Raw genomic sequence first — 24,034 nt, forward strand, 5'->3', positions numbered from 1 at the left:
CTTCCCGTCTAGACAGTGAGCGCTGTGGGCTGTGTCCATTATATTGCTATACTGTCCTCTCACCCATGCTTAGTACAGTGCTATACACACAGTAAGTGCTCAGTAAATACAATTGACTGACAGAATACCGGAACAGCCCAGAGCGATTGTTGAGTAACTGAACAGCCCACTTCTTCCAAACCGACCTGCCCAGCTGTGGCAATCATTGTGCATGCCCCCGTCAAACTGAGACCAATGCAAAGAGGCCAAGATTTTAATCTCCCTCAGTGATTCGTACTTCATGGGGGCCCACTCTGTGCAATATACCAGATAGAGCACTGGTGATCGGATCTTCATCTCCGCTGGCCTCTCTTGCCCAGCCTGTGGACTTGGAGATTCTTGGAGGAAGCTCAGGTGGAATGTAACAAGCCTTCAAAGAGCATAAAAGCTAATGGACACAAGCTTGTATGTGGCAGAGATTAAACTTAGATACTGGAAGTTTTCAGATAAACGTGTTCTGTGCAGCTTCCTATTTTACAGAAGCTGAATTTTCTTCTAGTCTTTATAAGGAGAAAGGTGACATGCTGAAAGACTCAGAAGGAAAATGTGATAGGGTCTGGGAAAGCCCCAAACTGTACAAGATCGGACGCATTCATGCATCCATTCAACAATATTTGTTAAGCGTCTGCTGTTTGCACAGCGCTGACCTCGACAGTTGGAATAATACAATAAGATCCATAGACACACAGTCTTTGGCTGTGAAAAGATTACAATCTAATGCAGGAGTAAGGGAGACATAGATTAAGGATATATCAGTTAATTCGAGGTTTATAAGTAGGGCTTACTGTGTGCAGAACACTGTAATAAGCACTTGAGAGAGCATAATAGAGTTTATAATCTAGCAGGGAGAACAGACATTAAAGTAAATTATAGATAGGGGTAGCAACAGAGTATAAGGATATACATGTTATGGCAACAAGAGCATAAGCAACATAGAAGGAGGGAGAAGAGGGTGGGGAGATGTGCTTAATCAGGGAAGACTTCGTGGAGGAGGGAGGATTTTAGAAGGGCTTTGAAATGCGGAGAATCGTGGTCCGCCAAATATGAAGGGGGTGATGGATTGATTAATTAGGCCTAAAGATGTGAAAAGGAAAAACTGCCCATCAAATAGCAACAGTGGGTAGGGAATATGTCTGCTTATTGTTATATTGTACTCTCCCAAGCACTTAGTATAGTTCTTTGCACAAGGTAAGCACTCAATAAATACAATTGAATGATCAAATGAGTGAATAGAGTCTTGAATACGAGCCGATGGAAAATGAGTCCGAGTGGCCGAGTCGGTCACTTTTTACTACGAACTCTCCATCTCCTACTTCTTGGGTTTAAGGACGCGGGACCCTGTCTGTCCACTGTGTCGTGTGAGATGTGATGTGACTAGAGACTAATTATAGATAAAGCTCCAAAACAATAATTAAAAACCCTAGAAAGCCAAATCAAACCTATTTTGAAAGCCAAGATTATTTGGTAGAAATCAATTCTTTCCATTGTATTTTTGAAGAACATTGAATTATGCGGGAAATCATTAACCTAGCATCTGATCCTTCTACCTTATCTTATCTTTCATTCATGTAGCCTGATATTAAATTGTCTTTTTCATGTCGGTCTAAGCAATATCTGAGTCCATAAAATGCAGCCAAATTGCCCTGCCTAGACTCCCTCCCGTTTCTCTCAGGTACAACCTACAGCTACGGTGAAGAGAAGCCAGGGTGAGTTGCTCCTTCGTTTTCTTTTCTAATCCCATCATTGGAACAGTTGACCTGACTAAACATTTATTTCAAAGAAAACAAGCATGCTGGTGCGGCTAAAAAGAAATCCAGAAAAAGCAAATGTTCCTAGCTCCCAAATTCAAGGTCCAGGCCTTATCAAATCAAACGTGGTACAGTAAATTAACTCTCAAAGCCTTAGTAAATTCTTCAGTTGGAAAAGGCAATGATGAATTGCTTCAAGAGGGGGTATAACACCAGAGTTTCTTAATAGAAGTCCCGACCCAGGAATGTTCAGTCATGCGCCGATCTCAATTGAGCAGAAGCTGTCTGGGTTTCGGATGTACCTGCCCAGCAGACTGACGTTCTCTTCTCCAGCACAGATGCCCAGCAGAAATAACTCGATGAAAATTTCCAACTGTCCCGACTACGTCCTTCTCTGAGGAGCAGACTTCGGAGGCGGAACAAATGATTTCTGCCAAGTGGAGTTCAAACTCAGCCTCTATAAGGAAGTATCGTGGGGCAGAGTTATTTCAGCCACAGAGACAGTAAAAAAGGCATTTAAGTCATAGCCGAGAAATGCATATTTCAAATGTGTAACGGTTCACTGTTTCGTTGATACTTAGCCATCTCTTAGAGAACAGAAAATGTCCATTAAACTCCCAACCTCCGAAACAGATAAGACAGATGATTTTCAATCCTGGTGGTGGTTTAGAACTATTATCTAATGGAGTATGTGAAAGTTTGAATGAAGTTTTCATTGGTGTTGAATGAAATGTGAAGAAATGGAATCAAACATGTCCATGCTTCACGGGTTTCAGAAGCCCAGGGCAATCTTTAACATTTGAGTTGACATTTGAAATGGGACTAGCCTTTTGCAAGCCTTTTGATACTGACCCGTGAAAATATTGCCCTTGTGGTTTACCCTCAGGGTTCTGAATTTGTGTCTGTCTCCCTCATCCTCTCCCAGGCATTCAGTACGGTGCTCCGCACACAGTGGGTGCCAAGTAACTACCATTGAGCAATTGATAGGTTGAGCCTCTGTACTCAGGGATTCAGCTACCTTTTTTCAATACCTGCGGATCCACCTTGAAATATTCCATAAGATCATTTCTTTAAGGTGCCTCTAGGTCTTAGGCAAACTGAGTAAAATTATTACTCTATTTGTAAATATGCTGATGCCTGTGACACCCTTCAGTGTGTAAGTCCCGTGAGGGCAGGAAACGTGCTACTGTTATGCTTTCCCTAGAGCCGAGTTTAGCCCAGTGAGGGCTAAATCAATGCTGTTACTACTAGAGATTGCCCCAGGAGGCCAGAGAGGTTGTGTAACCCCCCTCCCCTGCACTAAGAGATTAAGGGGATATGGGGGTCTATACCTCTCCTTGGACAATAAACAATGTCCAAGGACACCTTTCCTCACATCCTCATTTTCAACTTTCTTTCATTTATTCTATTGTATTTATTGAGCACTTGCTGTGGGCAGAGCACTGTACTAAGTGCTAGGGAGAGTAAGAAATAGCAATAAACAGAAAAATTCCCTGCCCGCAATGAGCTTACATTCTAGAATGAGCGTACTGTCTAGAGACTCTGTAGTTACTACCTCTCTTGATGTGTTTTGATAATAGTAATAATAATTATGGTACTTGTTTATCACTTCATTCATTCATTCAATCGTATTTATTGAGCGCTTACTGTGTGCAGAGCACTGTACTAAGCGCTTAAATGATGGTATTTGTTAAGCCCCTACTATGTACAAAGCACTGTTCTAAGAGCTTGGGGGATACAGGGTGATCAGGTTGTCCCACGTCGAACTCACAGTCTTTATCTCCATTTTACGGATGAGGTAACTGAGGGACAGAGAAGTTAAGTGACTTGCCCAAGGTCGCACAGCTGACAAGTTGTGGAGCCGGGATTTGAACCCATGACCTCTGACTCCCAAGCCCGTGCTACTTCCACTGAGCCACGCTACTTCTCACTTACTATGTGCCAAGCACTATTCTAAGTACTGGGGTAGATGCAAGATAATCAGGTTGGATATAGTCCCTATACCACCTACGATTCACAGTCTTAATCCCCATTTTACGGATGAGATTACTAAGGCCCAGAGAAGTGAACTGACTTGCCCGAGGTCACACAATAGACAAGTGGCGGGGCTTGGATTAGAACCCAGATCCTTCTGACTCCCATGGCCATGCTCTATCCACTAAGCCATGCTGCTTCTCTTTTGTAGATCATCAGGATTCTCAGCCTGATCTCTTATCTTGCGCATCCTGTCTCCACCTCCTCTCTCCTCCCCGAGACCATGGGAACAGGTAAGGTGGAGGTGGGAAGGCTCCGATGCCAGCTTTTCTGCTATCACATCTGATAATGGTGTCCAAAAGCCTGACCCTAGGGTTCTGGCTTAGGGTCCGAAGCCAACCACCCCTTCCCTTCCCTGAGTCAGAAGAACTTTGAGCTCCATAACAGCTTAGCCTTCCAGGCACTCTTCAGGGGCCCATTGAAGCTGTGAGTTTCCGATCTGACCCATGCGGAGCACAGATTGTGTCCAACCTGATTACCTTAAATCTACCCCAGTGCTTAATACAGTGCTGGGCACATAGTAAGTGTTTAACAAATACCATTAAAAAAAGAAAAAGGAGTGGGTCCTGGCATCAGTGGTTTATGAGGGTCCATTGCCCCTGGGCATGGATTGTGTTTTTTTTTCTTTTACCAATTGACTGATTTGGTTGACTTCTTCCAAGCACCCAGGACCTAGCTCTGCCCATCCTGGACACCCGGGATCAACCAGGGCAGCACTCTGTCCGCAGTGGTGCCCAGTAAATATGACCAATTGATTAATGCCAGGCACGCTGCCCTCACAGCCTGTTCAGTGCTCCCTTCTCACCGTACGCCTGCACCTCTAATTGATTTATATATTTACCTAGGCCTCTTATTTTCATCTGAGCTACCAAAGCGTAACGATTGTGCACGTCTCTCTTTCTGCACAGTGTCCTTTCCCCGTAGATTCCATCTTCAATTTTCTTGCGTGTTGCTGATGAATGCAGTGGTTTTGAGAATATCCTGAAGAGGCCTGGAAGAATGACAGCCAATCAAATTAGGAAGTTTTCAGATGCTGGATTTTATTGGAGTTACCTGATCAAAGAGGAGTAAGTAAAGAGATGGAAAAATCCCCCGGGCCTTCAGACAGGTTAAGCAGTTCCTTCAAAATTAACGGAGTTGTCTTGGAACAGGGTGAAGGACATCATTATATTTTTCACATTTTTCATTACTGAACTTTTATTTTGGTAAGGCATGTGTCTTTCCCTGATAAGAATTACTCTGCGGATATAATTACAAATTTAACCTGAGAATAATATAGAACATTTTACCTCTGGATTCAATGTATTTTTGAATTGGTTCCTCATACCCAGACCTTTGTCACTGACTAATCTTACTTTTTTTTTATTATAGTCCAAGGACTCTCAACATTTTATTATTAATCCAAGTTTGGCAATATTCCATATCATTTAGCACTTCCTTGCTTCAAAAATACAATATCCTGAATATGACAGTCTCCCAAACTCCAAACTGGAGATGGATCTTCTGAGATTTAAAATTATCTTAATAAAATGTGGTAGGGAGGGATCAGAAATACAACTCGGAGTGCCAAAGTTTCTTTGAGGAGAATGCGTAAAGAGGAGGTTGTTCTACACTCTAACCTTACCTCATCTACACTCTCCTGGGCTGGGGTCATATCTACTAACTCTGTTTTACTCTCCTGAGTTTAAGTTCCTCTAGACTGTAAGCTTCTGGTTTTTGTTTTATTTTTTTTTAAATAGGCTTTGTTAAGCACTTACTATGTGTCAAGCACCGTACTAAGCACTGGGGCAGTTAATCAGGTCGGATGCAGTCCCCGTCCCACATTGTGTCTCACGGCCTAAGTGGGCAGGGATCGTGTCTACCGTCTCATTGTGTTGTTCTCTCCCAACTGCTTTGTACAGTTCTCTGCACACAGTAAATACTCAATAAAGACCATTGATTGATGGAAAAATACAGTACACTACAGCAAATGCTCAATCAATACACCCGTCTCTTAAGTGGCCTCAGATATCGGGAAAGGGAGAGCTCTATACTTCACTGGTGGCCTTCGGGATCAGTAGCATTCACATATATATAATTCTATTTATTTATATTAATGCCTATTTACTTGTTTTGAAGTGTATATATCTATAATTCTATTTATATTGATGCTATTGATTCCTGTTTAGTTGTTTTGATGTCTGTCTCCCCCCTTCTAGGCTGTGAACCCATTGTGAGCAGGGATTGTCTCTGTTGCTGAATTGTACTTTCTAAGTGCTAGTACAGTAAGCGCTCAGTAAATACAATTGAATGAATGAATGTTACTGATGGATTTGACTGTTGGATTTGACTGATGGATAGATCGAGAGCCTGACATTTCAGGATTTTCCTGCCAAATTGGGACAACTGATAACCTAATTTTGCTCCTTTATTTTTGAATTGTGCTTCCATTCCCAGAGAGAGAAATCAGGGCCCACAGCTCACTCTCAGTCAGGCCCCTCTAATCTCACTTCCTACCAGGAGGCCTCCACACATGGCTGTGGCTCCAGACTCTGAAGGTGGGCCACTACCCGTGTAGGATTTTAACACATCTGTTGATTTACGTAAACCCACCCCTAGTGGATGCGTTCAGCTGTCCTTAGCCCACTGGCATGAACCATCATTATTATTATTATTATTATTAGTCCCTGTGCTCTCAACTGGATTCTGTGGCTTCCAGTTGGTGGTTGACCAGGAAGTTGGCTCCCCTCAGTCTCCAGTGATATCTGTTCATCACTCTTGAACCTTCCTCCAATGTTCCCACTGCCATGCCAACTCTGCTAGGTCTTCTCAGTAATCTGGGAATCCGGTTTCTCGATCTTCACCTTGTAGCCAGATTCACCAACTTGAAGCCTGTGAGCCCGTTGTTGGGTAGGGACTGCCTCTATATGTTGCCGACTTGTACTTCCCAAGCTCTTAGTATAGTGCTCTGCACACAGTAAGTACGATTGAATGAATGAATGAGTGGAGCCACGTGGCTTGGAGTTTGTGTGACAGAGGGACACCCCATTATTATCAAGGTTCCGGGGACACATGGGGCACTAGAGTGGATCCTAGTCTGCGTCGGAGAAGGACTTCTTTGTCGTCGAGCTCAAACACAAGGATTACAATAGGTAACAAAGCATTTTGGTGAGATTTAATTCGTTCTGTCATGGCATTTTAGAAGGCACTGTAGGCAGTGTGGCTGGCCCAGAACTGAGCTGACAGTCAGGAGGGAGAGGCGATTTGATTCCCAGCTCTTTCATTCATTAGCATTTATCTTTTTGCTATGCAAGTCAGTTAACCTCTCTGTTTCCTGAATTTTGCCAAGTGTAAAATGCGACAAATAATGATTGCCTAAACTGGGAGTGGTGATATGATGTGCATATTGAAGCCTTAATTTAAAATGACCCATGGTACACAAATTAAAAGTGTAATTATTTCACTCCTCTCAGAGGACCTTAATTTGGTGCTCATACAGGCCAAGAGCTGTTTGTCATTTTTCTTTCTCCAATACTGGGACTGCTATGTAAAATTCATATTTCGTGATGCATGGGGATATTTCATTTTTAGATCATAAGGGTGTTCTCCTTTGTATTTAGCCAGAATTCTGCATTTTCTAAAATGTCTCCTCCTTCTGTTAGACGTATATGGGTGGTGTATGAACACTTTGGGATCAGTCGTGTTTAAAAAAGACATTTAAATGAATTTTTGCTTCAGGGTTTACCAGGGATCCAGACTGGCATGTGGGTGGTCTAGGCAGGTTTGGGATATTTTGTGGGGGCTGGGGACTGAGGCCTCTTCTTTTGGGCCTGGATGCCATCTTTACCACCCCCTCAGTCCCTCCTCTGGACCACCAATCAATCATTCCTCATCATTCACCCAGAATTCATCGACCAATCAATACTATTTGTTGAGTGTCCTGCACTGGGTACTTTGGCAAGTACAATAGAGTTAATAGACAAAATCCCTGCCTTCACTGAGCTTACAACCTAATAGGGGAGACAGATAGTAATAATTATTATGGTATTGGTTAATACCATTTTTCATTTTCTGGTACTGGGGCTGCTCTGTTCATAAATTCATAAATGGTATTATGGAATTTGGCTATTACAAGTATGGTGTTTGGTAATAATTAATATGGTATTTGTTAATTGTCTACTGTATGCCAGGCCCTGTGATAAGCGCTGGTGTGGATACAAGCAAATCGGGTTGGACACAGTCCCTTGTCCCACGTGGGGCTCACGGTCTCTAAAATAAATTTCAAATAGGGGGACGCAACACAGTTTAAAGACAGCCGCTTCTGAGGCGGTAGAGGAGTGAGTCCCCAAGAGTTTCGGTGAAGCAGAAGTCACAAAGTGGCAAGTGAGAATGTGGATTGGGTAGATTAAAGAATAATCCAAGAAGCAGCATGGCCTAGTTGAAAGAGCACAGCCTTGGAGTCAGAGGATCCGGGCTCTTATGCCAGCTCTGCCCCTAAAGTATTGTGTAACTTTGGACAAGTCACTTCACTGCTAGGGATCTCAGTACCCTCAGCTACAAAATGAGGATTTAGTACCCATTCTCTCGCCTACTTAGAAATGTAAGCCCCTAGTGGGATCTGATTATCTTATATCTACCCCAGCCCTTAGTAAAGTGGTTGGCACATAGAAAATGCTTTAAAATACCAAAAAGAAAAGTATCGAAGAGGAGGTGTGATTTCACAGTGAAGGGGCTTCCAAGTGGATATGGAGCTGGGATCCACTAAGTCACTGAAAAGCCTGGCTGTTTATCACTTAGTAAACACCAATTCAACCAGAGGTCTGGCCGTTGATCTCTCAGCCGGCCCGCAAAAATAAAAATAAAAAATAATAATAATGGTACTTGTTAAGTGCTTACTATGTGCCAAACACTGTTCTAAGCCCTGGGGTAGGTAGAAGTTAATCAGGTTGGACACAATCCCTGTCCCTCATTGGGCTCACATTCTTAATCCCCATTTTACAGGTGGGGTAACTGAGGAGTAATAATAATAAAAACGATGGTATTTGTTAAGTGCTTACTATGTGCAAAGCACTGTTCTAAGCACTGAGGAGGTTACAAGGTGAACAGTTTGTCCCACGTGGGGCTCACAGCCTTAATCCCCATTTTACAGATGGGGTAACTGGGGCACAGAGAAGTTAAATGACTTGCCCAAAGTCACACAGCTGACAATTGGCAGAGCCAGGATTTGAACCCATGACCTCTGACTCCAAAGCCCGTGTGCTTTCCACTGAGCCACACTGCTTCTTCCCCAATCACACAGCAGACGTGGCAGAGCTGGGATTAGAACCCAGGTCCTCCTGATTTCCAGGCCCGTGCTCTAACCATTGGGTCATCTGCCTCCCCAGCAGTGAGTACTGAGCCCCTGCGGAAGAAATGAGGTGACTCGGGGCTCTGGGAAATCAACTGGGGGAAGTTTGTTGGAGGAGATGGGAAATAAGGAAGGATTTGAAGGTGACGGGAGCTGTGGTCTGTCAGATACGGGAGGGAGGGAGTGCCAGGATGTGGGAGGAGTGCGAGAGCTGGCGATGCATCACCCTCCTTGAGACTGTAGATTTTGGTTTGCTCACTCCGGGTGAGTGATGGTTTCTCTGATGGAACGAGGGCCTGCATTTGAATACCAACAGTTACAGTTGTTCATAATTTAAAAGGTATTAAGAGAATAGCTCTCGAGAAATGATCATCAGGAAGTATAACATTATTCAATTGATCTCTTTGGTGTGCCAATTATTTAATAAATGGGGAGGAATTAAAAGATATAAAACACTATTAGAACATAGAAGAAATCCCAGGAGAATGCAAAGTAATGGAGGACCTCTTTCTGCATAATAAATTGCAAATGTACATCCTGCTCTAAGAAGTGCTTTGTATAAGGCTCCGGGAGCCCTGACTCACATCTAGAGGGTTGTCGCTCCATTTTGATGTCACAGGGACCTGGAGGATAACCTGGGGAGAGTGAACGCAACAGACTCTGGACAGACAAAGCCACTTAGGCTCTATTATTCTGCGTAAATCCTGACTGAGGTGGTGGGCTTTAGAATCTCTGTTAAATTGAAAGCTCCCAGAGGCCAAAGATCATTTTTTATGTCCCTTTAGATGATAATGGTAATAATTATAATCTGCCCACAGTAAGCGCTAAATAAATATGACTGAATGAATTATAATAAATAATTGTGGTATGGAGAAGCACCATCGCCTAATGGTTGGAGCATGGGCCTGGGAATCAAAAGGATCTGGGTTCTAATCCTGGCTCCTCAGCTTGACTGAGGCCTGCTTCCACTCATTCGAGTTGAGTCAACTCCACCATCAACTCTGTCTCATGCTGCTGCTGCCCAACACAGGTGACTTTTGACTTGTAGCAGATTGCCTTCCACTCGCTAGCCACTGGCCAAGCTAGGAATGGGATGGATAGGCCTCTGCTTGACTCTCCCTCCCGTAGCTGAGACAGTACTCGAAATCTCCAGGTGCAATCATGAGAAGTTGTGTCTCAGTTCCCTCATCTGTAAAATGGAGGTTGTTTGTGACCCCCAGGTGGTTCATCAACTGTAACCAAACTGAGTAGCTTGTATCTATGCAAGTGCTTAATATAGTTCTTGGCACATAGTCCTTGCTTAATAAATACCATTTTTTAAAAATGTGACTCCAGACTTAGAGAAATGTGGACAACACTGACTCTATAGACTTTTAGTTTGGTCGTGAGAACCCAGTACCCTACTTCTGCCTTCTCTGATTAATTGTGCCCATCTCCCCCATTAAATTGTAAGCTTGTAAATTCCTCTGGGATAGCCAAGGATTCTATTAATGCAGTTGTACTCTCCCAAGCACATTGCACAGCACTCTTCACTCGATAGGTGCCAATAGGTAGACTTGGTTGCTCAATAGAGAAATTAGACAATCCTTAAAAATACCCACAAGATTTCAGAAGCTCTCTGACACTATGAATTCGTTTCAGTGAGAAATATGTGGATGTTTTTTCCTCCCTATCCACCCATGCAAATTTGGTCCATGTGTTACTATGGCCAGAACTCAAATTTCAGTTTTCAGAGACCTAAAAGATTTGTGTCACTAGATAACAAGAGGACTTATCTTTATGTGCAAATGCTATTGACGAGAGGGTCAGTCATGCATCAGTCCCATCCTTAGAAATGGTTACCTTGTTGTTAGTGCTTAATAGATGCCATTATAATCACTATTATTTAACACCATTTGTTAAGTGCTTACTCTGTGCCAAGCACTGTTCTAAGCGCTCGGGTAGGTACATGGTTATCAGGTTGGACCCAGTCCCTGTCCTACGTCAGGCTCACAGTCTAGATAGGAGGGAGTAGGATTTAATTCACATTTTACTGATGAGGTACAGAGAAGTGAAATGACTTTGCCCCAGGTCACACAGCAGATCAGTAGCGGTGCCAGAATTAAAACCCTGGTCTGCTGAATCCAGGCCATGGTTTTTCCACTGGGCCGCACTGCTAATACCTACTAAACACTGGGGAAGGAGGGAATAATCAAAACCGATCCAGTCCCCGTGGCAGGTCGGGATTACAGATCAACTGACTCCAGGACCGAACTCTTTCCACTAGGCCATGCCACTTGTACGTACTGAGCCCTGGAGAAAAAGAACATAATCCAATCTGATGCAGTCCCTGTGGCAGGTTGGGATTAGAAACCAGGTCTCCTGAATCCCAGTTATGTGTCCGTTCCACTTGGCTGCTTCTCCAGGCAGAGAGAAAAGGTGGTGAATGAGAAGGGCCCGTTTGGGGTTAAGATCATAGCTTATATCCATGTCTTGACTTCACAGTGACTCCTGAACACCATTCCTCATCTGGGAGTCTTCTTTGAGCTGTTCCTCAAAGGACTTAGGATAGAAATGTCTTCCTGAAACTGGTCCAAACTAAAGAAAGGCCAAAGCCCTAGAGAAACTTTCCCGAGGACTTCTAAATAGCAGTTTCCACCGACAGCCGGCACTTGGTTTTCTTCAGAAAACATACCCAACTTTCAATGTAGCTGTTTCCTGTCCAGACTTAACCAACTGAGAACACTGGTGTTTTGAGTGATAACTGAAGCTGTTGAACCTGCATGTGAAGAGAGTAGATTGGCAGCCCTTGCATTCCATCACAAGGATGTGATAGAGTTAAAGTTTGAGCTGTTTCTATCGCCTGCCCGAAAGTCCAGGGGATTTAGGTTTCCCACTCAGTTAAATCATGCCTTTTCACCAGAAATTTTAAGTATAAAGCATGAAGCCCATCCTCACAAGATTATTCTCTCCTCAGTGGCCTTTGAAGAAAATCTTAAGAGTCACATCACCAAGCGAAGCAATTAAACTGGTTTACCCAGTCAAGCTAGGAGGCTACTCCAGGAGATTCCGAGAATCCGAATCAAGTTCCAAATCGTCGTTCAGTGTGAGCAGGTACCTCTGAGCTTTTCCTTTAAACTTGTCCTGCTTATCTCCTTATCTAATCCAGGGCCAGACATGTCCCTGAAGGAATGTATTTTAAACTCTCGCTTAAACGTTATTACAGCTTCCTTTCTCCATGCTCCTTGCTGTCAGTTCAGAAGTCATTTGAAAATGGTGTCTTGCTTTTCTGCCTCCTCTGCCTTTTTAGGCTCTAAGGCATATCTAAATCTTGGAACAAATTGAGGCGTTTCGGGTCTAAAGTGATCTTTTTGCTGTAAGCAATGCCATTGGTCCCTATTATTTTGCCAATTGTAATGATGATAACAATAATAATAGTAATAACGGTGATATTCGTTAAGTGCATTCTATATGGCCAGCACTGTCTTAGGTCCTGGAGGGGATGCAATGTGATCACATGCGGTTCTTGTCCCTCTTAGGACTCATAATCTAAGAAGGAGGGAGAACAGATATTGATTGCATCCCCATTCTGCATTATGCAGCTGCAGGCCCAGTTGAGGAATGTATTTGCCCAAGATGACACAGCTTCCAAATGGAGGGGCTGGAATTAGAACCCAAGACAATCACTAGGTCCCTCAGACTTGTTCCCAGTTTGCGTAGGAGGGAGGAGGAAGCTGGAAGGAGAAGAGGATGTGGGAAGGCAGGAAGAGAAAGAAGGAAGCAGCTCAGCCTAGTGGATAAAGCACAGGCTTGGGAGTCAGAAGGACCTGAGTTCTAATCTCTGCTCCGCCACTTGTCTACTGTTTGACCTTGGCCAAGTCATTTCACTTCTCTTTGCCTCAGTTACCTCATCTGTAGAATAGGGATTAAGATGGTGAGCCCCATGTGGAACAGGGACTGTGCCCAACCTGATTAGCTTGTATCTACCCCAGTGTTTAGTACAATGCCTAGCACACAATAAATACCAGTGTGCAAGGTTTCGATTAGCTCAATCATCAGCAGGAGAGACCCCTTCTGAACCAAATAAAAGCAACTTGTGTGTTTCAGAATGACCACAGACAGAAACCTCTGGAGGGTCTAGTATCTAACCAAATGCAAATACGTCCCTGTCACGTGTCAGCCCTGGTTGGGTGTGGTGGTGTTTCTTTTAGCCTGGCTCCTTTTCCTCTATTTCCAGGTCCATCATTCCCTCTTCGCCCCTGCTTCCCTCCCTCCGCATCTGCCCCACCCGGAACATTTCTCTCCCTGGTTCCGCAGGATCCTCTCGCCAGAATCCACCTTGGTCAATCCGTTCCATGGAGCCGCGGGAGGCCGAACCTCAATCTTCCCCAGTAGAATCCCTCCCAGAGGACGAGAAAAAAAGCTATCTCAGTGGGAAATCTCAGCAGAGCTGTTGGAAAATGGAGTTCCCCCAGGGTTAATGGCAGCCTGACAGAGAGCTGCTAACTGGCAATCAGGGCTAAGGATCGCCTCGCTGTATTTGGAAGGGGAAATATGGCTTCCCTGAAAAGGGCCCGGCTTAGATATACAATCAGAGCGCGGGTTGGCTCTGACCCCAATCAGGGATGACCTTATTCCTCTGAACGGTTGTTTCTGAGGGGACGGGGGCGGGAGACTATTTGCGACCACGGAGTGAGGAAATTATCTTTAAGGGAGGATGAAGTGGAGCGTGTGAAAGGAGATAGGGATGAGGACTGTTGGCCTGGGAGGGAGAGACAAAGCTGGGTGAGACAGTCTCTTTCTTCTTGCTGGAGACAGTGGTGACCCGATCCAGGATTTAGGTGAGAATAAAGCCGACATTTCCAAATCAGTGACTCTCACAGCACCAGTCAGGCCAGAGGGATGACGCAGATAATGTCCAGTGGTAAGAGGAAATCATTGGATGGAGCCTATGTGGGGTCTATCTTTCTTTTTAAAAAAAAATGGTATTTGTTGAGCATCTACTATATGCTGGGCACTGTACTAAGCCGTGGGGTAATAACAATAATAATGATGGTATTTGTTAAGCGCTATGTGCAAAGCACTGTTCTAAGCCCTGGGAAGGTTACAAGGTGATCAGATTGTCCCACGGGGGGCTCACAGTTTTAATCCCCATTTTACAGATGAGGTAACTGAGGCCCAGAGAAGTTAAGTGACTTGCTCAAAGTCACACAGCTGACAGTTGGCAGAGCTGGGATTTGAACCCATGACCTCTGACTCCAAAGCCTGTGCTCTTTCCACTGAGCCACGCTGGGTAGACACAAGTAAATCAGGAAGCAGGTTGGACATTGTTCCTGTTCACACTCTTAATGCCCATTTTATAGATGTGGTAACTGTGGCACAGAGAAGTGGAGTGACTTGCCCAAGATCACAGAGTAGACTAGTGGAAGAGCCAGGATTAGAACTCAGGTCCTCTGACTCCCAGTCCCCACTGCGGATCCTGGTGAATGATCTGGGTGCTGGGGACCCTGCTATGATCCAGTGAGGGGAGAGAGAGAGAGAGCGAGAGCCAGACTCCCCAATTGTGAGGACACCCAAGTTCTTGACTGTAGCAAGGTGTGTGATCCAAGCCCCTTCTCAAATGCTCCCTTGTCCCATTCCAGACCCTGGAGGGAACACCACTGGTGAGGGAGGGAGAGCCTGACTAGTTTGCCTATGCCATCAGTTCCAGGATCCGCTTCTTCCACTTTGGTTCTCGGTCCCAAAGCATTTGGGATCAGACTTAAACTTATAATAATAGTAGTAATGATGACATTTATTAAGCGCTTACTACATGCCAAGCACTGTTCTAAGCGCTGGGGAGCTTACCAGGTGATCAGGTTGTCCCACGGGGGCTTACAGTCCTAATCCCCATTTTACAGATGAGGTCACTGAAGCCCAGAGAAGTTAAGTGCCTTGCCCAAAGTCACACAGCTGACAATTGGTGGAGCCAGGATTTGAACCCATGACCTCTGACTCCCAAGCCCGGCCTCTTTTCCACTGAGCCATGCTGCTTGTCTGTCGTTATCTGGAACTTATCTGTCGTTTTCCAAGTGGGGGCTATGTTTTTCACGCCGGGTCCAGTTGTCTGAAAGTGTTAATGCTAAATGGGTTAATGGGAGGCGGTGGATAGGTAATAATAATAATAATAGAAATAATAATAATAATAATAATGGCATTTATTAATTGCTTACTATGTGCAAAGCACTGTTCTAAGCCCTGGGGAGGTTACAAGGTGATCAGGTTGTCCTATAGTGGGCTCATGGTCTTAATCCGCATTTTACAGATGAGGTAATTGAGGCCCAGAGAAGTGAAGTGACTTGCCCAAAGTTACACAGCTGACAGTTGGCAGAGCCAGGATTTGAACCCATGACCTCTGATTCCAAAGCCCGGGCTCTTTCCACTGAGCCACGGTGGAGACAGTCTGGAAGTCAGTGAACCTGGGTTCAAGTTTTCACTCTGCCATGTTTCTGCTGTGTGACCTAGAGTAAGTCATTTAAATTCTCTGTGCCTCATCTGTGAAATGGGGATTCAATACCTGTTCTCCCTTCTACACAATCAAGCAACCAGTCAATCAATCAGTGGTATTTATTGAACATTTACTACATGCAGAGCACTGTACTAAGTGCTTGGAAGAGTACCATAGATCAAAATTAGCAGATATCTCTAGAAGCAGCTTGGCTTAGTGAAAAAGAGCACGGACTTTGGAATCAGAGGTCATGGATTCAAATCCCTGCTCTGCCAATTGTCAACTGTGTGACTTTGGGCAAGTCACTTAACTTCTCTGTGCCTCAGTTACCTCATCTGTAAAATGGGGATTAAGACTGTGAGCCCCCCCCCGTGGGACAACCAATCACCTTGTAACCCCCCCAGCGCTTAGAACGGTGCTTTGCACATAGTAAGTGCTTAGTAAATGTCATTTTAAAAAAAACGAGCTTGTAGTCTAGAGGGGGAGCCTCATGTGGGACAGGACCTGGGTCCAACCTGATTATCTTGTATCCACCCCAGGGCTTAGCCCAATGCTTGGCACATAGTAAGACCTTAATAAACACTGAGTATAATTGCTGTTGTTATTGGGATTAATAATAATAGCAAGAATGATGCAATCCTTATTGAACTAAAAACTTTGATTCTGGGCATTCAGTTCATGAAGAAGGTTTGTCCACAAGAATATTTCTGACATTCATTTTTCATAATCTTGTGTCCTCACTGCACAAATCCATTAAGTTTAGGTTCAATCTCTGCACAACAATTAGTCCACAGTGGACATTCGAGGTCAAGGACTCAGACGAATTTTAGCAGTGACCTCTCCACATCCACATCAATCATATTTATTGAGTCCTTACTGTTTGCAGAGTACTTTATTAAGTGCTTGGGACAATCTAACAGAGTTGATAGACACGTTCCCTGCCCACAATGAGCTTGACTCCATTCCCATCCAGATACACAGCACTGCACCATCAGCAGAGAGGTTTGCAGAGGTGGGTGGGAAACTGAAGCAGAGAAACATGAAGGACCTAAACAAATGATATGGAAAATGACAAGAAGTTGGAGCCTTTCCAAAACGGGCTGGCAGGAAGGTCTGATGCTCCATCTAGGCTGTAAATTCCACCCTCTAGGCAGTAAGCTACTTGAAGACAAGAAACATGTCTCCCAACTCTGGTGTATTGTATTCCCCCAAGTGCTTAGAGCAGTGTTCTGCACACATGACGTGCTCATTAAATGCCATTGATTTATTTACAGTGTGAAACCTAGAAGCCCCATAATTTTGCCACACTATAAGGATGTTATCCTTATTATTGTCATTATTATTGTTATTACCACCTTGGTTTTTATGTAGCACTTCAATGCACTTTCACATTACTGACCCCCTGTTTACCCTCTCAACATTCCTGTGAGATAGGGAGAAGCAGGTATTAATATCATCATACAGATGATGAAGTTGAGGCCCAGAGAGGTGAAGAATTTTCTCGAGGTCACACAGCCTACCAGTGGCAGAACCGGCACTAGAACTCGAGTCCCCTGACTCCCAGAATCGGGAGCTCTTCCCTGCTGCCACCTTGTCTCTCTTTTTTTTAAATTTACTGCCTGAAATTCACATATTAATCTTCATTATTCTTCATTAAAAAGGAAATAAAAATTGAAATTAGGAGACGGGGTTCAGGGAATCAAAATTGTATCTCGGGGAAAATAAAATGAACAATTTTCTTTAAATTGAAATATCGATCAAACAACTCCTGTGCCCATTGACATTCCAAAAGGATTTGAAACAAAAGACAAACATGATGTTTGGCCCTGATCATATTCCCAGGGAATTCCTGGCCTGGGCAAACGCTGACAGATAGCTGTTGTAATGAGCTTCCAAAGAATCTTGAAGTGGAAAAGGGGGATGTTTCTTTTTGGCAAGAGGCTACAGTTTCATTGCACTTGGAATTAGCTCTTTACAGGACCTAGAGCCAAGCTTCCATGGGCAAAAAGACTCATGTGTTTGGGCCAGTAGTGAGAAAAATTTCATTTTGGAAGAAAAGGAGTTTTGGGGATTGTTATCCCATTAGTGTGGTGGGAGACTCCAATGGGCCTGGGCACATGTGTACCTGGGTAGCTTTTATGTGAATATGTTTCTTTTCTTTGGGCTTGTTAATTTCATTTCTAGGCGTTCATAGATGTCACGCACTTTCATGTTTGTGTTTTGATCTTCCTTTTTCCTCCCCTATAAAACTGTAAAATTGCTTATTAACCATTAGCTCCTGGGGGTAAGTTATATATCTACAAGGTAATCAGGTTGGATGCAGAGTGTATAGCACATAAGATTCACAGTCTGTGAGTGTGAGGTGGGGCCTGGATCTGTTCTGACTGCCTTGTACTGGTAACTGAGGGTAACTGCCAAATTGAGAAGCAGGACTGCCTAGTGGAAAGACCACAGAGTGGGGAGTCAGGACATCTGAGTTCATTCATTCATTCAGTCATATTTATTGAGCACTTACTCTGTGCAGAGTACTGTGCTAAGTGCTTGGACAGTACAATTCAGCAACAAAGAGAGACGATCCCTGCCCACAGCGGGCTCACAGTCTAGAAGTGGGAAGACAGACAGCAAAACAAGTAAACAGGCATCAAAAGCATCAGTATAAATAAATTGAATTATGGATATATACACATCAAAACAAGTAAGCAGGCATTAATATAAATAAATAAAATTATATCTATGTACATATATACACAAGGGCTATGAGGTGGGGAGGGAGGGTAGACCAAAGGGAGTGATTTGGGGTGATGGGGGGGGGGAGCTGAGGAATTTTGTCCTCACCACTGTGTGACCTTAACCAAGGTCCCTTATTATTTCTCTATATGTGGGACAAAGGGGGCTGGGCTGGGGCGGTTGGGGAGAAGGGGTGATTATGTCTGTGTGTTTTTCTAATTTCTTATTGTGTATTCTCTCCCAGTGCTTAGTACAGTGCACTGGACCCAGTTATCAATCAAGCATATTTATTGAGCACTTACTGTGTGCAGAGCACTGTACTAAACTCTTGGGAGAGTACAATATAACAGAGTTAATTGACATGTTCCCTGACCACATACTGAATAAATTCCATTACTACTACTACTAGAAGCAGAGTGACCTAGTGGAGAAGAGCAAGAGCCTGGGAGTTAAATAATAATAATAATGGCATTTATTAAGCTCTTACTATGTGCAAAGCACTGTTCTAAGCGCTGGGGAGGTTACAAGGTGACCAGGTTGTCCCACAGTGGGCTCACAGTCTTCATCCCCATTTTACAGATGAGGTAACTGAGGCCCAGAGAAATTAAGTGACTTACCCAAAGTCACACAGCTGACAGTTGGCAGAGTCGGGATTTGAAACCATGACCTCTGACTCCAAAGCCCGTGGTCTTTTCCACTGAGCCACGCTGCTTCTCAATGACATGGATTCTAATCCCTGCTCTGCCACATGTCTGCTGGGTGAACTTGGACAAGTCCCTTAAGTTCCCTGTGCCTCAGTTTCCTCATCTGTAGAATGGTGATTAATCCTACTTCCTCTTACTATGACTCCCTCTGATTCCCAGGCCCACGTCCTGTCCATTAAGCCACACTGTCTTTTTCCTCTCTTATGACAGCCCCTCCAGCCCTCTCCTACTAGGTGCCCAAGTGGAAAAAGCCCAGATCTGGGAGTCATTGGACCTGGGTTCTAATCCCAGTTCAGCCACTTGCCTGCTGCGTGACTTTAGGTAAGACACTTTAACTTCTCTGGGCCCCAGTTTCCCCCTGTTCTCCCTCCCCCTTAGACTGTGAGCCCTATGTGGGAGAGGGACTGTGTCTGACGCGATCATTTTGTATCTACCACAGCACTTAGTATAATGCCGGCACATAGAAAGTACTTAATACCACAGTTATTATTTTTCTACCCCTTTCACTCTGTGGGGCCTCTTGACCTGTGGTATTGTCTTCCAGCAAAGTAAATCTGCATCTCCCAATTACTAATCTACAACAGATGAGCATCTGGTGGCAGCCCGTAGCTTGCTTGGGAGCAGCATTCCCCAGAATCACCTGGGATTGAGAGCCAGTGGAGCTGGGCAGAGCCTTTTAAACTGGTAAGTTCTGGCTGCCTCTCTTTTCTGTTTGCCTGCTCTGATGTACATGGTGGAAGAGCCTGCTTTATGGGGTGAGTAAGACCACTTTAAAATATTTGCCTCAAATCAGCTTTGTAAAGGTGGTATAGTTGAAGCTGCTATACAAGGGATAGTAATGGCGTTTATTAAGAGCTTACTGTGTGCAGAGTACTGAACTAAGTGCTCAGTGAGAGTGCCCCAGTAGCAATTAGACATGGTCCCTGTCTCTCCTGGGAGTGGGAGAGAAGGGGACAGGCTCCCTATTCAAGAGTAGAAGTGGGGAGAAGGGACTGAGGTGGACCCCTTAGGAAGGATGAAATGTTAAAGCCCAAAACCAACTAAAGCACCAAATGAAATCAGTGGAGCACTGTGTTTAAAACAAACAGAGTTCAAGCTCCCGAGAGCTCAGAGTTGAGGGTACAACCAGAGCCTTGACTCTCCCACTAGTTCTGCGGAGGCCTTAAGCTGTGGGGGAGTGCAGAAGCAGCTTTTATCCCCGGCCCAGTGGCCACAGAGCATGCTGAGAGTGGGGGCCCTCCATGCTGGGAGGGAAGGCGGCGGTTGCACGGTGCTTTTCTCAGTGGGGATGGAGAAGTCTGAGAGCAAGGGAGCGGCTTTTATCCCTGGCCCAGTGCCCATGGAGCAGGTTGAGAGCGGGCACTCTTGGTGACAGGAGGAAAGTGGCCATTTCCCAGTGCTTTTCTTGGCTGGGACGGAGGTGTCCTAGAGCAAGCAGCAGCAGCTTTTATCTCCAGCCTGGTGGGGACGGAGCATGCTGGTCACAGGGACCCTTGGTTGCGGGAGGGAAGCTGTACGCTGCTTTTCTCTGAGAGGATAGACGAGTCCTAGAGCATGTGGGAGCAGTTTTTTTCCCCAGCCTGTTGGGCATGGAGCATACAAGGAGCCTCTCTGCCAACCCCTTGCCCACCTCTTCCCTCTGGCCTTCAACTCCCTTCCACTTCATATCGGACAGACCACCACTCTCCCCACCTTCAAAGCCTTCTTAAAATCACATCTCCTCCAAGAGGTCTTACCTAACTAAGCCCTCATTTCTTCTACTCCCTGATCCTTCTTCATCGCCCTTACACTTGAATCTGTGACCTTTAAGCATTTGATATTCGCCCCACACCACTTAGGTCCTTATCTGAAATTTATTTTCAATAAATTACTCCCACTCCTGACTGTAAATATCTCATGGGAAAGGATAGCGTCTACTAATGCAGTTGAACTCTACTTTCCCGAGAGCTTAGTACGGTTCTCTGCACACAGCCAGAGCTTAATAAATACCATTTAATGATTGAGGGGAAAAATGATGGAGGAAGGATGGAAAGGAGAAAGTGAGCAAATGCCAAGGTGAATCCAAGGCTCATTGGCCTACATCAGATCTAGGATTTATCTTGGAGTTTTGAAAGTTATAAGGTAGTCGTTCAGTTCGTGGGGCCTACATGAGTGAACCCATCTTTTTTTAAACAACAATGTCTTAATTGAACAATTGTTTTGCACCCGACAACTGTTTTTTACATGATGGAATATAATAGCTCCATTATCTGTAATCTAACAAATCTTTCCTCTTCTAGCTCAGCCTTAGTGCAATGGGCCTTAATAGCTCACGGGAAAAGGAAGTGAGGTTGAAAATGCTTATAATTACAGTTTTGTATAGAATCCCACCATTAGCTCTGAAAATTACCTACCTCTTCAAACAGACTCATATTATTTATTTACAGTGAAGATTATACGGGTTCTTAATAAATTGTTTACAACCATTGTGTCGGCAGATAGATGGGCTCACGATGGATCCTAAAAGCCAGGGAAAGATGACTACTAGTCAGTACTCAAGCTATATATTTCTCTCTACCAGAGCCACCCTTTCAGCATATGGCTCAGTTTCCTTAAAACACGTTTTTTTTCACCTGGAACTATGCATCCAACAGCAACTATGATTTTATTATTTTAATCGAGGGTTCGCTTCAACAGCATGAGATAATGGTGCCATTTTCTGTGAGAGATCCTGCCATTCTTCCTTATTGATTGTCCATTTCCAGGAGATCCAAGTACAGTGAGAGAATACATATGTGTGGAACCTGATTATTTTGTAAATATTTAGATACGCACTCCCACTCCCTCAATTGACTGTGACTCAAAGCAGCTTGGGGAAAATTGGAAACCTAGTTCTGAAACTTTCCATGCTGAACAACTGTTTCCCAGGTTTCCAGTGGACAGCACTTGCAGGAATCCTTTGGAAAACTTTATCCTTTTGGGAGGTAGGGTGGGTCAGCCCACTAAAAGCTCGGGAGGTTTTCAGTCAGTCAGCAAATCTCATAGAGCTGAGAAATCCGGAAGGAAGTCTCTTGGCAGGAGGAAGGAGCAAGGGAATGTAACGTGGGGTTGAGGGGCCGGGGTGCCTTTTGTCAGAGTAGGGAAGGGTCCTCTGGAATGTGTTCCCATCTCCTATGTACCTGAGCTGTAATCAGTTTGTGACTAAATCCATGGGCTCCAGTTTATGTAATTACTGCAGGGTGAGAATTCAGATTTAGCCCGCCTCGCTCCTTTTCCCCTCACGATTCATTCTAATTTCCTGTGTGTATGGCATTTGAAGGTGATTTGAAAATGCCCGAAGCAATGCTGAATCTCTCTGCCAGTAGCCATACTCTCCCCAAAGGGCCTGGATTCCCACTCTAATCCTGGGTTGTGAAAGCCTGCACTTGGGGGGGAATCCAAATTGTAACAGCAAACACCTGCCTTCTACTGCCTAATGCCTGATTTCTGGCAGCTGTTTTTGGGCATCACCACTAATACTGTGGGCAAGGAATGTGTCTGTTTTTTGTTACAGTGTCCTCTCCCAAGCGCTCTGCAAAGAGTAACTGCTCAGTTAAATATCATGGACTAACTGACTGATAGTGAGAGGTGAGCTCCCTTGTCAACCCCGTCTACATCTGGCCTATTCCTCCTGGGAAGGTAGGGCATGAGAATTGTTCAGTGGAATCTGCTGCAGATTCTGTTGTTTTATAGTTTCCATTAAGCACTTACTATGTGCCAGGCACTGTACTAAGCGCTGGGGTAGATACAAGCTGATCAGGTGGGACACAGTCCATGTCCCACGTGGGGCTCACAGTCTTAATCACCAGTTTACAGATGAGGGAACTGAGTCTCAGACAAGTGAAGCAACGTGGCTCAGTTGAAAGAGCACAGGATTTGGAGTCAGAGATCATGGGTTCAAACCCCGGCTCCGCCAACTGTCAGCTCTGTGCCTTTGGGCAAGTCACTTAACTTCTCTGTGCCTCAGTACCTCATCTGTAAAATGGGAATTAAGACTGTGAGCCCCCCGCGTGGGACAACCTGATCACTTGTAACCTCCCCAGTGCTTAGAACAGTGCTTTGCACGTAGTAAGTGCTTAATAAATGCTATCATTATTATTAAGTGGATTTGTCCCAAGTCACACAGCAGACTAGTGGTAGAGTCAGGATTAGAACCCAGGTCCTCTGACCCCCAGGCCCCAGATGTATCCACTAGGCAATGCTGCTTCTCTGAAAGGCTGGAGAGACTGCTCAGCCTGAGCAGGGTTTCACTGCCCAGCAAGGACTTAGGGGTAGCCAAACTCCATTAGGGACCCAGTCTCCGCTTTCCAACATTCTTCGTATGGGAAAGCTAGGTGTGATTGAGCCCCAACCCTTGTAGTGTGTGGCAATCTGTTAAATGAGGGAACGTTTGTTGTATTTATAGTTCTTGTTAAGTGCTTACTGTGTGTCAAGTCCTTTGCTGATCGATGGGGTAGATAGAAGTTAATCAGGTCAGATACATTGCCTGTTCCACATCCGGCTCTCAGTCTAGGAGGAAACTGAGTCACAGAGCAGGTAAGTGACTTGCTCAAGGTCACACTGCAGGCGAATCGCAGAGCTCCGATCAGAAGCCAGGTCCTCTGACCCCCAGGTCCATGTAATATCCACTAGGCCACACTGCTACCGAAGCAGAATTGTCCAAGATGTAGCAGAGTCAGAATTGGAAAGTGAAAAACAAGTTTTGGGGCTGACCCAGAAATCCATAACAGCTGCGACTTGCTTCACTAATTGCAGTTTGGCTTGGAATCCCAAGATTTTGACTGTGCCGACGGTCTGTCTTTCTCTTTTTGGGTTGAGTTTTCCTGATGATACCGATTCTTTCAGCAGGTGTCCGATTTCTAGCGTGCTGAGGGCTGGTCACATCGCTCATGCTGTGGCTTATTTCCAATTGCTTTCTACATTCCCACTCTTTTGGTACTTGTTGAGTGCTTACAATGTGCCAAGCACTGTA

At 44.7% G+C, this 24,034-nt stretch overlaps 1 long non-coding RNA gene across 1 annotated transcript; it reads left to right on the forward strand.

The window, feature by feature from the left end:
• Window positions 1-3,971: 3,971 nt before the first annotated feature.
• Window positions 3,972-19,307, forward strand: LOC119929476. The gene is made up of 4 exons (XR_005451560.1): window positions 3,972-4,054; window positions 4,730-4,888; window positions 12,104-12,240; window positions 19,255-19,307. It is a non-coding gene; the product is annotated as an uncharacterized LOC119929476 (long non-coding RNA).
• The last annotated feature ends 4,727 nt before the right edge of the window (window positions 19,308-24,034 follow it).

This window comes from Tachyglossus aculeatus, chromosome 6, assembly GCF_015852505.1.
Source record: "Tachyglossus aculeatus isolate mTacAcu1 chromosome 6, mTacAcu1.pri, whole genome shotgun sequence".
In the NCBI taxonomy this organism is placed as follows: Eukaryota; Metazoa; Chordata; class Mammalia; order Monotremata; family Tachyglossidae; genus Tachyglossus; species Tachyglossus aculeatus.